Source organism: Typopeltis vanoorti, chromosome 1 (genome assembly GCF_054136105.1).
Source record: "Typopeltis vanoorti isolate ZY-2024b chromosome 1, IOZ_Tvanoo_1.0, whole genome shotgun sequence".
Lineage (NCBI taxonomy): Eukaryota > Metazoa > Arthropoda > Arachnida > Uropygi > Thelyphonidae > Typopeltis > Typopeltis vanoorti.
The window spans coordinates 123,566,783-123,582,354 of NC_143549.1; the positions used below are offsets into that span (position 1 = coordinate 123,566,783).

Sequence of the window (15,572 nt, forward strand, 5' to 3'; positions counted from 1 at the left end):
ACAAATGAGAACAAATGGGGATGGACATGATACTAGTTAAGTGGATAAGAGGATAGCTGCTGGACAGATATAAAAAAGTGGTATGGAGGAACAGAATCGAGGTAAAAACAAGTGACTAGTGGTGTGCTAGGACCATTCAGTGCTAGGACCATGGGTTCAAGGAGAGGTATGAGAGATTATGGATAGTTTGGGTCTCTTGAGATAAGTCTTTGGACTCCATTGAGGTGCCCATACAATAATAATAATATGATACTTTAATGATAATAATAGAGTTTGACAACAGTCAGTAAGATTATTGTCAAAGGCAAAAGAGGAAGAATCAGAGGCCATCTGGAAGTTATGTAAGAGTGTGGTGAAGAGGGATGAAAGGAGAAGATTTTTTATATGGAGAATTGTCAACGAGTGGAACGCATTACCAGAATATGTTGTTAATGCAGGGAATGTTAAGGATTTTAAGATTCAGTATGATAAATATGTTGTCGGTTGAATGACTCCATGGAGGATGAAGGTAGAGAATGAATACCATAGTGAAAATAAAATATGCACAAAAAATAAATATCTGCAAAAGCTTGAAAAAGAATCAAAGATGTGGCTTTCAGAGGCGAGAGCTACACCTTGGAGGTTCAGAGTAACATACTTCAAAACAATGAAATTCATCTGGGAGGCATACAGGTTGTAGGGAAAGAAAAAAAATCTGATTTACATATTAGATTCTAGAAGTGGACAGCAGGGTTTTTCCCCCAGTTTATTCTAGGGTTTTTCATCCCGCAAAGCAGGCAAACTGGCCTTGAGAACTCAACACTACAGGCCATAGGATACACCGGGGCATAAGGCTGACCACCTTATCCTGTAAACGGAGTGAGGTCCGATGATCAATGGACCCTCGACACCACAAGGTAAAAGAGGGTATAAGGAAGATGAGATGAGATAAGGAAGATGATTCTAGAAGTTAAAAGGTAGTCCTAGAAAAGAATAAAGCTTGTTGGAAGTTTCTAGCACATAAGTCAGTCAACAGATGCACTGAGAAAATATAGAGAACAATATAAGAAAGCTATGTATAAAAATAGCTGAAAAAGTCTGTGGGAAGTCTAGTAAGAATACAGAAGACAAATTAGCTACTGAAAAGCTTATAAACATTATAAGAAAAGAGTGCTTTAAAAATGTGGCATCGAAACTTTTAAATCACATGAGTGAGAAAAAAATAATCAAGAGAAATGCCATCAGCAATACATAATCAAAACCTGAAGTAGATAAAAGCTATCAGAAATCTGGAAATGCAGCCAGAGTAGATTTTATTCAACCAGAAATACTGGTTGAATATTTAGAGTTTCTGCTTTATATTCTGGCAATATACAAGTTTTAATACATACATCAAATGGATTACTTATATGTTTTGTTGCTCAACCTACCACCAAATAGCTTCAAATTCTGTTTCCCACTGTCCTCATCTTTCTGGTTTCAAAAATGTACTTCTTACATTCTATCTGTATATCTTACTCCCATTATATATACACAGGAAGACCTCATTGTCTGAAGAGGTTAGGTTCCCAGCCCACTGCTCATAAAGTGAACTTTTTGTAAATTGAGATAAAATTATAATGTATTTAAATGAATTTGGTTCTTTCAATATGAAAACTGATTTTTCCAAGTTAATAATTTTGCAATTTTTATAAGGAATTATGGTTATTTTATAACTATTTTACATAAATAATGTTCACAAATAACATAAGACAATCATTTACAAAAAAATAAAAATACTGCATAATGGAGAAACTGTAATGAGATGGCCTAGTGGAGGGCTATCTGGATTGACAGCCCCTTTTCCTTAAGGAAAAAAGAATCTATTCAAACATGTTATAATACTGTTTCAGTTCTTTGGATAGAAAAGGCATGTTTCCAGTAAGGATCACTATCACAAAGATATTCACATGCAGTTTTGTATCTGTGTTAAAGTTTCTTTAACTGTATCTGTGGTGAAGTTTCCAAGTAGTACCAATTCATGCACTTCCTTGTGCTCTCCACTATCCTGCCAGGTCAATTTGCTAAAGAGCAAATCTTCCTTGAAAGTTTTTCCATTACTTCACTCCTTGAATATGATATTCTTGACACTTTTGCATTAACAATTCCTGCACGTGAATATTTTATCTTATCCACATTGGTCACATTTGTTGAAGTTAACACCAACATTTGTTACCGTTAACTTTAATGCTTTACATACATCAAAATAATGCTCACCTGGTTTGAGGTGTCAAATTACTTCCATTTTTTTTCTTCAATGGTAAGTGATTTTCTTCATTTTTTAGCTGAGGAAGACATCAAATCAGCTCTACATTTTTTATGATATTTTTAATTGACTGTTTAAATACTAATATTAGTAAAACTTTCATTTTTTAGCAGCTCTTACAATGTAGTTCACAGTGGACCAAAACATAAACTTTGTACTCTACCCACAGCGCCAAGGAATATAAAACAAAAAATAATCACAAACACTGCAGACATATGTTGCATTTTTACTTTGGTTTTGTTCTGTTGTTTATGTTTTTGATTTTTTGCTGTTGATTTTGAACTGGTCATTAATCTGAATCTTTGTAAATAGAGGAAACATAAAGTGAGTCCAATGGATTCAGATGGGGACTTCCAGATGACCAATCAGATGGTGATGTGTGGTCAGGCACATACTTCTGCAAGAACTGTTATGTGGTCTTCGGTTTGTCTGTGCAGGGGCTGAGTCCTGTTGAAAGCTCCACTGCCTACTGTGAAATAAGGTGTTGTTCAGGGGCCATACCACAGGTAAGAGCACAGTGTCTTGATACACTTTGGCAGAGGTTTAGACCCCATTTTCACAAAATTTGGATAAACCAATACATCACACTGATGTAGGGGGGGGGTGATGCCCTTCTCTGAATCCTGGGTGCTATGGTACATGCTGTGCGACCATCTGGTTGCATTTTGGTGGTTAAATGACTCTTTAATGGTGAAAATCTTCTCATCTATATCATCTTTGATTTTATGACCCTCTGCTGCATAAGTTATGGTGTTAGGAAGTGTCCAGTAAAAAAATGATAGGCTCTCACCCTCAGGTCAACAGTTAGTACACGACATCATTTTCTGCAAAATGTTCATCTTCAGTGACATCACTTTTTGTGTTTCACAGGATTATCACAGTGGCATACCTTCACAGCCCTCACAAGCTGTTGTGTCCTAATGCAGCGTAGTGGACCTGTTCTTTTGTGGTCAGATACATCTTTTGTATCTTTATAATGGTTAATAGGCCAATACACAAACATCCTACTGATCCTGAGTGTTTTTAGCATGCTGAAAATAATTTTTTCAGCATGCTAAAAACAGTTATTGCAGCTATATGATTCTCATAATCTCCCCACTTCATGTTAACCCATACAGCTAGACAACTCTCTCCTGATAAACATGCGAATGTTGGCTATGCACAGCACTGTTAATGGAACCAGGCACATGCAATTCTGTGGGAGTGGGGGGGGGAAAGAAGTTGAAACAGTGTTTATGGGATAGTTCTTGTACCAGAATAGCACTTTGTTGTTTTCTTTTCCAGCATGTTCTTTTTCTCATTCTTGATTATACAGCTGCAAATGAGACTGAAGGAGTAAATGCATGCTGTGAGATGAATTTATGAATGCTGTTTTACTATTACTTTATACTTGCTTTGATGATGTCCTCATAACAAAGGACAAAATATTAGAAGCAATTAATTTTCTTTTATTCTTTTACATGTACAAACTATTATACATGTCACTTTAATTATCTAAACATTGACTAAATAGAAGAGAAATTGTGTGATAAGAATGAAGCAGAATATATTGAGTTTTTGCAAGACAAATTTCTCAAGCAGCATGTGAAAGAAGGAACTTGAGGTCAAAGAGTGTCAGGTTTTTGTAGTATCAAAAGAGGTCTATTAATAATATCTATTAATAATATGATTATTTTATCACCAGATGGTGACAGCGATCATGCTTTGTTTTCTAAGGAAGTATCTAATTATATTGATCTTCCAATTAGAACAGGTTACATGCAGAACTATAAAGCTTGAAATTATGATCAACTTAGAAAATACTATCTTTAGTCATATGCTATTGGTTACTGAATGGGAAAAATATCAACAATGCATGGGAATCTTTGAAAAATTACTTAACTGAGGCAGTATCTGAATGTATCCCTAGAGTTTGAAGAATAAATAGGGTGGGAGTGAAATGGATATGCAGCCTTATTAAACAAGAAATCCATAAGAAGAGATAATGTGGAAGGAATACTGCAAGAATAAGAGTGAAAGGGGTGATGAAAAAAAAAAAAGCATAGGCCAGAAAAGTAACAAATATTTGAATAGTGAATAATTTTGCTTTCCACGCAATATTCATGTGGAAAGTTAAACTGGAGTATGCAAAGAAATTAGCTATGCAGGCTAAAGGCAATCTAAAAGAATGTGGAAGAATAACCTTACTGAATACATATGGTATGCTGGTGTCAGTGCTGAAATAATGCATGCTCACTTTGCTAAGATAGATCAATAATGCGTAGATAACATGGTGCACAGTAGTGCTACTACTACACTGGATGAAGAGTTGGAGGTGCATAAGAATTAGTTTCAAGAACTTTAGCATAAGTTGGATAAGAATTTGGCAATATGGACAGATGGAATATCAGCACATTTGCTAAAGGAATGTGCAACCGAATTGGCTAGGTCTTAGACATATTTGTATAACTTGAGTCTCAACTCAGGTAAGATACCACATGAACAGAAAGAATGTATGATATTTATGTTGTACAAGGATGGTACAAAAACCGATGTGTCTGACCTATCAACATCTCTGGTGTGATAGTGAAGATTTTAGGGAAGTTGAGAAGACAGACAAACTATAATCTGCAAGAAACAGCATGGGTTTACTAAAGGGAGGTCATATTTTAGGAATTTGCTGATATTTTATAACAGTGTTATGGCCAAGTTGGATAAACGGAATGGATACACTATGATACTGTTGGATTTTGCAAAGGCATTTCATAGGATATCACATGAAAGGCTGGGGCATAAATTGGAGAATATAGGTTTGAAATATAAACTCTTGACTTGGATAAGTGGATGGTTGACAGACAGATATCAAAAATTATATGGTCAGTGTGGATCTGCCAGATTTAAAGTGATGACCAGTGGTGTAATCCAGGGTTCAGTCCTTGGATCACTGTTGTTCTATCTATATATTAATGGCATTGGGAAGGATCTAACTGGCAATGTTCAATAGTTTGCTGAACAATTGAACACAATGATTTGAATAGACTGGAAATGTGGGGCAAATGATAATGGCTATCAGCTGACTGTTAGTAAATGTAAAGTTAAACACTTCTGCATATTGACATTTCCAAGGGCATATTATATTAGTAGGGTTATACTACAAGAAACTGATGAGGCTTGTAATCTTGGTGTAATGCTTAATAGGGATAAGTTCAAAGGTCACATAGCAAAAATTACAAATACAACTCTGAGGATAACTGTGATGTTGAAGCAAACCATGACATGTAAGGATAAGGAAGTCACTTTGCCTCTTTTCAAGGCTTTGATAAGATTGCACTTGGACCATTGGTGCACAGATGCAGTCTCCTGGGTTAAAGAAGCTATAGAAAGGGTGCAAAGAAGATGATCACGTGTTTTATTTCTAACCCTGCTCTAAGATCTGTAAGTTAAAACTGGTTTGAAGTATTACATACAACTAGCTTAGTCTTTTGAATAATTTCTCTCTTATTCCAGATAAATTTATTCAAGTTGACTTTCTATCATACCAGTTTTATTAATTCTGTTGTCTCCAAATTTAATATGCCATCTTCACAAAAATTGTGCCTAAATTTAGCTAAAATGTTTTACCTGTTCTACAGGCCCTTGAAATGTTATATAATTTGAGTCTCGACTCAGGAAATATCCCACAGGAATGGAAAGAATGTATAGTAATCCCACAAGGATTGCAGAAACACTGATGTGTCTACCTATTAGTACTTCTGGAATGACTGTGAATATTTAAGAAAAGTTGGTAGGAACTCGCATACAGAAATGGACTGACAAACAAGCTACACTTTGCAAGGAACAGCATGGGTTTACTCAAGGGAGGTCATGCTTGAGCAATCTGCTCATATTTTATAATAATGTTACAGCTGAAGTTGGATTTTGTCTATTTGCTATACAAACTTCTTTCAAGTTTGTATTTGCTGCTGTGAAGCATAGTAGTATTTTATTTATTTTTTTTCCCCATTTGATTCTATGCAGGATATTCAAAGAATGGTCAGCCAGAATTGAATGACCATAATTGTGGTTGGAGTTGGCAGACAAGTTGCAAGAACAATGACCCCAGAGGGGAGGAATAGAGAGGTTGAATCTTTAGGAAAGCAGATAAGGGTTGCTAGTTTCACAGATGAGGTTTGAAAGCAGTACAAGATCGTATTTCTTTCAAGTTTTGGCTATTTTTTCTGAGGTGTCCTGAATACAGGAGCACCTCAAAAAAGATAAGACTGTTCCTCCTCCATCTCAACAGTATACACCCCAAAATCCAGTTCATTAGAGAGAAAAAAAAAAAAAAATAACAATAATAACAATGACTGCCAGCCTTTTCTACACACCTTTTTTTTCAACTCCCAGGGATGACCCATTGTTCTGGTCCCTCTAGCCAAGTGCTGAAGCATTTCCCCTGCATCTATCCTATAAAATCCTTTAAGCAACTTAAATGTTTCTATCATATCCCTTCTTTTTCGCTTATCAACCAACTTCGGCAATACACAGACATCTTCAATCTGTTCTCATAGGAAATATTCCACAGGCCACTCACCATCTTGGTCACTCACCTCTGGATCATCTCCACAGCTTCCTCATCCTCAAGAAACCCAGGGGACCAACACAGTAATCCAGATGTGGGAGTATCAAGGCCTTATAAAGAGAAATAACAACTTCCTTATCTGTACTTGTTAATGTGGCTTTAACAGCCAAGTAATCTTATGGGCTACCTTAGCAATATGTCCTCTAAAGTATTTAAAATAAAGAGCCAATAGACTTCATTTTGGCAATGTAAACATTATTTAAATTAAGGGGATATTAAATCCCACATTGTTTCAAAATTGAATAAGAAACTCAAAGATCGGAATCAAAGAGTTTCATGCCGAATATAGTAACTATAAAAGTATCGGCGACTACTAGTGTAAGCTAAAGCACGTAGTCCAGGTATGTAGTACAAACTAGGGCAACTCATAGCAAAGGTGGAGAAAGTTCTGATCGCTATTCTTAGTATTTTCCATAATATAAAACCCATCTAGGAGATGTATGATGTTATACATTATGGTGGGAGGTCACTACCCAGACCGGTTTCGATCTTTATTGAGATCTCATCAGTGAGTAGCTAGACCAAAAATAATACTAAGGTTATAGCGAAAAGAACTTATATACTCTGCTATATGAGTTGTCAAAAAGGTGCACCCATAAATTATTTAAAATAAAGAGCCAATAGGCTTCATTTCGGCGATGTAAACATTATTTAAATTAAGGGGATATTAAATCCCACAGTTTCAAAACCGAATAAGAAACTCAAAGATCGGAATCAAAGAGTTTCGTGCCAAATATAGTAAAAGTATCGGTTACTACTACCATAAGCTAAAGCACGTAGTCCAAACTAGGGAAATACTAAGAATAGCGATCAGAACTTTCTCCACCTTTGCTACGAGTTGCCCTAGTTTGTACTATGTACTTGGACTATGTGCTTTAGCTTACACTAGTATTGTCGATACTTTTATAGTTACTATATTCGGCATGAAACTCTTTGATTCCGATCTTTGAGTTTCTTATTCGGTTTTGAAACAATGTGGGATTTAATAACCCCTTAATTTAAATAATGTCCTCTAAACTTTAATTCAGTCTACCACCACCCCTAAATCTCTAGCTTCATCTATTTCCTGGAGTACAATGTCATCAATGTGATATACAACATGTAATTTATTTATCCCAAAATGCATAACAACATTTCTTGACATTAAACTGACGCCCATTAACTTTTGCCTATATTGCAGCCTATTTAAATCGTCCTGCAAGCTCTCCACATCATCTTGATTAACTATTACTCTACCTAATTTTGCATCATCAGCAAACAACTGAATATTTCCTTTCAGGTTATTCTCTATATCATTTATGTACAAATTAAACAGCAATGGTCCCAGCACTTAACCTTGTGGCACACCACTAGTCACCTGTTTTTGCCCAATTCTACCTCTCCATATACCACTTTTTGATATCTGTCCAGCAGCCATCCTCTTATCCACTTAGCCAGTATCATATCCATCCCCATTTGTTCTAATTTGTGTAAGAGTTTCATGTGGTATTCTGTCAAATGCCTTTGCAAAATCATCGTGTAGCCATTTTTTTATCCAGCTCAGCTGTTATTATAATAAAAAGTTAGTAAATTACTAAGGCATGCCCGACCCTCCACAAAGTCATGTTGACCTGCATACAGTATCTTATTTTTATCTACCCATTCTTGAATCTCTTTTTGACTGATTTTTCTAGTACTTTTACCACCATGCCCGAGATACTGACTGGTCTATAATTTGCTAATGTAGTCTTAGAACTTCTCTTATTCAAAGGAATAATTTTGCCCTCTTTCCACACACCAACCACTCACCATGTAAAGAACCTGCTCCATACTCCCCTGCTCACACCTTTCATATACAGTTTCCAGGGATGCCTCCTGTCCTTTCCCTTTCCATGAAAAATGTCTTCCATGTCAACCTGATACAACCTCTGATTAACTTATATGTTTCAACCATATTCCCACCCCCCTCCTCCTCCTATTCATGAAGTTTTGCAATTTACATTCTCTCAATATGTCCTCATACTACACATTCCAAAGACCATTGAACGCCTTTGTGAATCTTCTCTGGACCCTAACATATTCTTGTCACCATGAAAACAAAATCCATATGATGCCTGATCAAGGTCTTATATAGTGGTAGTATAATCTCTTTTTTTCTGCATGTCAGGGTAATCTGCATCATTGTTAGTATCTGATATGTCTTCACAACTTGTCCAATGTGTCTCCTGAATTTCAAGTCCTTGCCCACCACCACCATTCCCAGAGCTCTCATCTCCTCTACCTCCTTTAAGGTTTTCCATCAAGTGTATACTTTTTATCCCATTGCTGCTTACCAAATATCAAAACCCTATATTTTATCACATTGAACTGACAGTTCCACTTACCTTCCAATTCATGCAACCTATTAAAGTCCTCCTGTAAGGTCATAACATCTGCTTGACTCTGAATTGTGCTCCCCAGTTTTGGTCATCATCTGCAAACAGCTGCATATCACCAGTTAAACCTATACCAATATCATTAATATACAAAATGAACAACAATGGTCCCAAAATTGATCCCTATGGCACATGGTGTGCCACCACAATTATGGTCAGTAAGGTCTAGCTGACCACACCTTAGAGATACCATACATACCATACTATACTATACTATACAAATGGAAAAAAAATGACTATGCTTCACTGCAGCAAATACAAAACTTGACAGACACTTTTTGAGAATCAGCAGCAGATTTAAAAAGCAAACCTAATCTAAATAAATATGGTTGTGTTAAACTTCCCAAGATTTAGGAAACATTGATTACTTTGTCCACCCAACAGCCAAGGTTAGCTAACACCTTCAGGCTTCTAGTCTAACTTCCACTTATTACTTTACAGTGACCACAGATAAATGGATTATCAACTCTTAGTAAGAATGTGTAAGATGACTGTAATCTATACAGGGCATAGCAACAATAACTTCATCTATTATTTTCCTCCATGCAGACTGTCGATGTTTAATCCTATTGCCTTACTGACATCAAGTTTATTTATTTTCTCAGATACCTCCTGCTTACAATTAAGCTGTTCTCTCCTATGTCCTCTACACCTGAGTTTCTCATGATTTTACCCTAATGAGGATGAAACACCCTTATAAATTGATCACTGAGTACCTCAACAATGTTGTCTGCTAGCTTGATCTCAAGCAATTTATTTGTGGATGCATCCTGTCATAAATACCACCAACGATAGTTTTGCTTTTATTAACTGTCCATACTCTGTACAGAGGACTAACAAATGATAAATGAAGAACATTCAAGATTACATGCTGAATCCCCCAGCCATACTGATTCTAGTGTGACCAGAGATTCAGCATAAGCAAACATCAACATTAATAGAATAATTTCATAGATTACTGGTTCTGAGTTGTTGTATACAAGAAAATATGGCCTATAAAAAACTCTGAGAATAGGTAAAAATTATACTTCTTTTTAATGTGTTGAAGTTAAAATGTATAGTTAAGTGCATTCAAGTGGGATATGACTGGAGACAATGTGGTAAAAAAACAGCAGCAGATCCAACAAATGACACAGATCTCGAACTGTACAGATTAGAAAGAAACCAGAGCTTCTCTGGAAGTGCTAAAGAGACACTCCAGTGTTCTCCCCAGAAATTTTTACCAACCGGGTGATATGAAGCATTAGCCGGGCAGTCAGTAAAACCAGCCGGGTGGTTTGCCCATTCAAAAGGTCCTGGGGAAAACATAGTACTCATGGATGATAACAGTCAAGCAAACAAGTTCCTTAGCTGGCACAGTGAGAGGTGGCATATTGCCTACAGCAGTGTTTTTTTTTTTTTTAATTGTGTTCTGTAGACCCTTAGGGTTCTGCAAAAGCTTACAGTGGTTCTCCAGAGCATGAAGACATTGCTAACTTGTATTAGCTATAGTTTAAAAAAACTTTGTGAATAATAATAATAATTAATTCTTATTAAAATGACTTATTTCTAGAATAGTCAGTGGTTTTTTTTTTGCAACAAAATAGGTGCCAGTAGTCATTCTTTGCTAGCAGGAAAAAATTGGAGATTTAAAGGATATGAAAAGAAAACAAACAGTATTTACCTATATTGTTACTTCATAGTTTTCATTGTGAGAGGGCAGAAGATAGTAGTGTGAGTGATAAATTTCAGTGCTGAAAGATAAGTTCTTTCTGAAAGTATTTTGCAACAATTAAGGCATTCTTTTTGCATCATTATATTGATGAGTGGTTGCATGATTAACTATAAGGGTAGTGAACTTAATTTTCTGATTTTTAAAGGCATAATATGCATTTTCTTGTACATTGTACTGTGCATCGTGGTGTCAATACTGGAGCAGTTCTACAGAAAATAGTGGGAGATCGGGGGAGAACAGAGGTCATCCCTGGAAACTGTATAAAGAGGGTGTGAGTAGGGGAGCGAGAGGCAGGTTTTTTTCGTGCAGAGTTGTGAATGATTGGAATGCCTTGCCTGAGAGTGTGGTGTCTGCAAGGAGTTTGAATGTGTTCAAGGCACGGTATGATGAGCTGTGTGTGTGTGTGTGTGATAAAAGGACCTCCCAGATGAGTCTTTGACTCCATGAGGGCTTAGGGTAATAATAATATAATAATCCACCTCCTGTCCTATTCCCTCTATCCTTTATATTCAATCCTTGAACTATATCAATATCATTTTCTATCAACTAGGTCTTACAGATGCCTATAATTTTTGGACAAGTTGAGCTGACCAATGCAAAATCCTTCGCCTTTATTTTGGATGCTTCTGGTATTCATGCACGTGCATTTCAATATCCTTTTAAATCCCCTGTTACCCTTGTGTAATGTCATTATTGATCCATTTGGATTTGAAACCTGTGAAACTGCATTCACCACTGCATAATCATTTCACACAATTCATTTGTCTCAGGGATGGCTGAACCTACACTTGACTCCACCCCCCCAAACCCCGATTTTGCACTTCCAACCTCTCAATGAACAACACTCTCTCTCCAAACATCTAACTCTAAAACCATTCATATGACGTCCAGAAGGCATATACAAGTCATTTCATCATCAAATTCACTCCATGAGTATGGCAGAGAAAGTGTACTTCCCACTTCATATGTATTTGCTAATAAAGTTTTTAATAAAAAGAGGCCAATGTCACTTAACAGTAAAGTCTTTTAATATACCATATTTCTAGTCTATGTCATAAGCTTTTTTATGTCAAATAAAAGATGTCAGGTATTCACATTTGAGAAATGCATTCTCTTATTGCTATTACTAAATGGACTAAGTTTCTAGTTTTGATTGGTGTCTATAAAAGCCACAATGAGTGCTAGAAAAAAAAGACACTGCACTGCTTTCTAGATAAAACAGGAGAAGATATGCATTCACCATTTTTTTTTTTCCAATATTCTACAGAGAAAACTGGTCAGAGCAAGAGGATAGTAATTATTTGCAAATTTGGATCTTTTCTTGGCTATAGGAAGGTAATGACAACTGTGTTTTGTCATGAGTCTGAACACTATTCTGCAATTAGTTAAAATATTTTCAGCCAACTTTCATGGCTCTACCATTCTATTATAAAGTAAGAGTAGTGGAAAATGGCTGAAAATATTTTGTCATCTTATATTGATGATATATGATGACCAATGATGCAAAGTTAGGTAGAATTATCAGGAGTAGTGCTGATGTTAATTCTCTATAGGAAGATTTGAATAAACTTTGAGCTTTGGACAAATGAGTGGGGTTACGGTTTTAATATTAATAAATGCAAGGTGTTACACTTTGGGATACAGAGATATAAAGTTATCTACTGTATTGGTGGAGCTGTACTTCAGGAAGTGGATGAGATTTGGGATCTTGGAGTGATGGTAGATAGTGGACTGAAGTTCCAAGGGCACATTGCAAGTGTTGCAAATACAGCACATTGTATAGGCACTATGATATAAAGTACATTAACATGTAGGGATAAGGTGATGCTTCTATATAAGGCATTGGCTTGATTGCACATGGACTACTCTGCTTAGATTTGGTCATCTGATTTTCATTCTGATGTGGAAACACTAGAGAAGGTCCAAAGACAAATGACCAAAGTGATATCAGGACTCTGGAGTGTTGGTTATGAAGAGAGTTTCAGGTAATGTGGATTACAGAGCTTGGTGGATAGAAGGAAAAGAAGAGATATGATAGAGACATTCAAGTTAGTTAAGAGATTCTATCAGATTAATACAGAAGGAATTATAAAAAAGAGTGGATCTTAAGAACGAGAGGCCATCCCTGGAAGTTGTACAAAGATGCGGTGAAGAAGGGTGTGAGGAATAGATTTTTTATGTGGAGAGTTGTTAGTGAGTTGAATGATTGTTGGAGTGCATTGTGAATGCAGAGTGTAAATAACTTCAAAGCTCATTATGATACACATGATGAGTCTGTTGACTCAATGGAGGTTAATAAAATAATAATAATGATAATGGAGATATGAAAGAGGTAACAAATGACTTGCAAGTGACATTGTATGGGAAATCAATTTAGAGGAGTGTGAATGAAAGGATGCACAAGCTTTGTTTTGAAGGAGAGAGAATGAGTAGAGTGATTGAGGCACTAGATATAAGGAGTGAGCAAGCAAAAGAGTTGGTGGTAACGGTAGGAAAAAATGACTTGCCCAGAAACAAGGAGATTTTAAGAATGGATATCAGGAGGTTGTAAGTCAGTGTGCTGCCCAGATAGGTCAGTGATAAGTTGAAATAGAGGGCAAAGATCATGAATGATATGTTAGCAGAAATATGTAAAGAGAAAGAAGTGCAGTTTGTGAATGTGAGTGATTGACTGATTTGAAGGACAAATGGAACGGTATAAAGGGAATGGACTGCATGTGAATGGTTTTGGTATGATTCATCTATGTGAGGATGTCATAAAAGTCATATTGCAGGTTTAATGGAGTATTCACAGCACTAAGAAAGGATTATAAACAAATTTTAATGCTTCCATCTAAGTCACTGAGACATCTTCAGGGAGTACAAATAACACACACACACGAGGAGAGAGAGAGAGAACCTAATGAAACATGTGGGTGACTCTAAAGTCCTGTTTACATGGTGTGTCTTCTATGGACATTTGTAATGTAAATGGCCTAGGATGTAAACTGGGACCTCTGACATTTATTATTTCTAAAATTTTGGGAAGTTTTATACTTCTGTATTTGTTTAAATTAGGTTGATTTCTGAGTGCAACTGCAGATCTCAGTGACTGAGACGAAATATTGGAAGCATTAAAATTAGTTTTTAATCCTTTCATTCCTAGTGCTGTCAGTACTCCATTAAACCTCCAACATGATGTTTTCCCAGAACTTAAGCCTTAACACACGGATAACACAAATGAGGTGTCATATCTTCCTCCAGCTGGTGAGAATGATCATGAAGTGTTACCTGGGTGGTTGCCAGCTATATGGGGACCTCTGAGGAAATGATATTGAGGAAATATAAGGCTGTAAATTATAAAAAAGCTCAAGAGACAGCTTGCAGCTGTATCATGGATTGAAGAGTCAGATAGAAAGGAGTGTTTAATGCTGTTTACCTGCTGTTCAAGAGCTATCTTGAAAGCAATGTCTAAATGTATTCCAAGGGGCAGAAGGTTAAATAAAATGGTGTGAAATGGATAAATGAAGAGATTAAGTATACAATCCCGAGGAAGATGCCATTATGGAGGCAGCATTATCATCACTCATAACATGAGTGATAATAATCACTCATGTTATGCTGTTTTTATTGAATGAGGAGTACAAAGAACAGGCAAGAAAATGACTTGGTTGGTAAAGGAATCAAAAGTGCAGTATGAATAAAATAGTTAGCTAATTAAGCCAAAAGAAAACTTATGGAATTCTTTTAATATATAGCCAGAATTAGAAGAAAGAAAGAATTATTATGGAAGGATAAAACACAGGTTGGTGAGTGGAAATGGTAAAATGATAACCACTGCAGAGGATACAGTAGAGGCATTAAATGAGCAGTTCATAAAGGTATTTTGTTCTGATGTATGTGACATCAGGCAGTGAAAAGGGAAGAGGGAATGACTGTGACTAAGCAGGAGATATATGGAGAATTGAGTACAGTTGATGTCAATAATGTTAAAGTGGGATTTGATAATATATCACTGTGTGTAATAAATTCAGTTTAATCTTTTATCCAAGTTGCACCTGAAGTATCTTCAGGACTGAGGCAACTCTTAGTAAAGGTGGACCAAGCTCTCATCACTACTTGTCTCAGTATCTCCTACAATGCAAAGCACATCTCCTTACGGAGATGTATAATGTACAATGCTATGCATTAAGGGAAGGGCCACTACCTAGACCGTTTCAACCTTTATTGATGTCTCGTCAGTGGGAGCCAGACCGAGAAGTGATACTAAGGCAGAAGCAATGGAGAGGTCATACTGACTTATACGAGTTGCCAAAGGGTGTACCACCTTATTATTAAATTACTCTGGATTTAGAGAAAGATATGGAAAATAAACTTCCAACATCATTGTGTGTCTTGAGGAAATGTGCCAGAGTTGACATCAGCCTTGACATAATTGTCTCAAGTTGGGCAAGTTCCAAAAGAGTGGGAGGAAGGCAAGATGCTTCATAAGTGAGGTGATAAGACTCAAGCTTCAAATTATAAGTCAATCTATGTATCAAGTATTGTGATTAAAGTGCTGGTTAGGTTAGCAAGGACCAA

General features: G+C 36.3%; 1 protein-coding gene across 2 annotated transcripts in view; it reads right to left on the reverse strand.

Annotated features, from left to right (window-relative positions):
* The window catches only part of put (activin A receptor type 2 punt), a 212,732-nt gene that overhangs the window by 168,765 nt on the left and 28,395 nt on the right, over window positions 1–15,572 (reverse strand). The window contains exon 1 of one of the 2 annotated variants that reach the window (XM_090393371.1): window positions 1,410–1,498. The exons of the other annotated variant lie outside the window; for it this stretch is intronic. The gene's annotated coding sequence lies outside the window, so the exon portion shown is untranslated. Of the gene's footprint in view, window positions 1–1,409; window positions 1,499–15,572 lie in introns of those variants that run through there. 2 annotated transcript variants of the gene reach the window in all.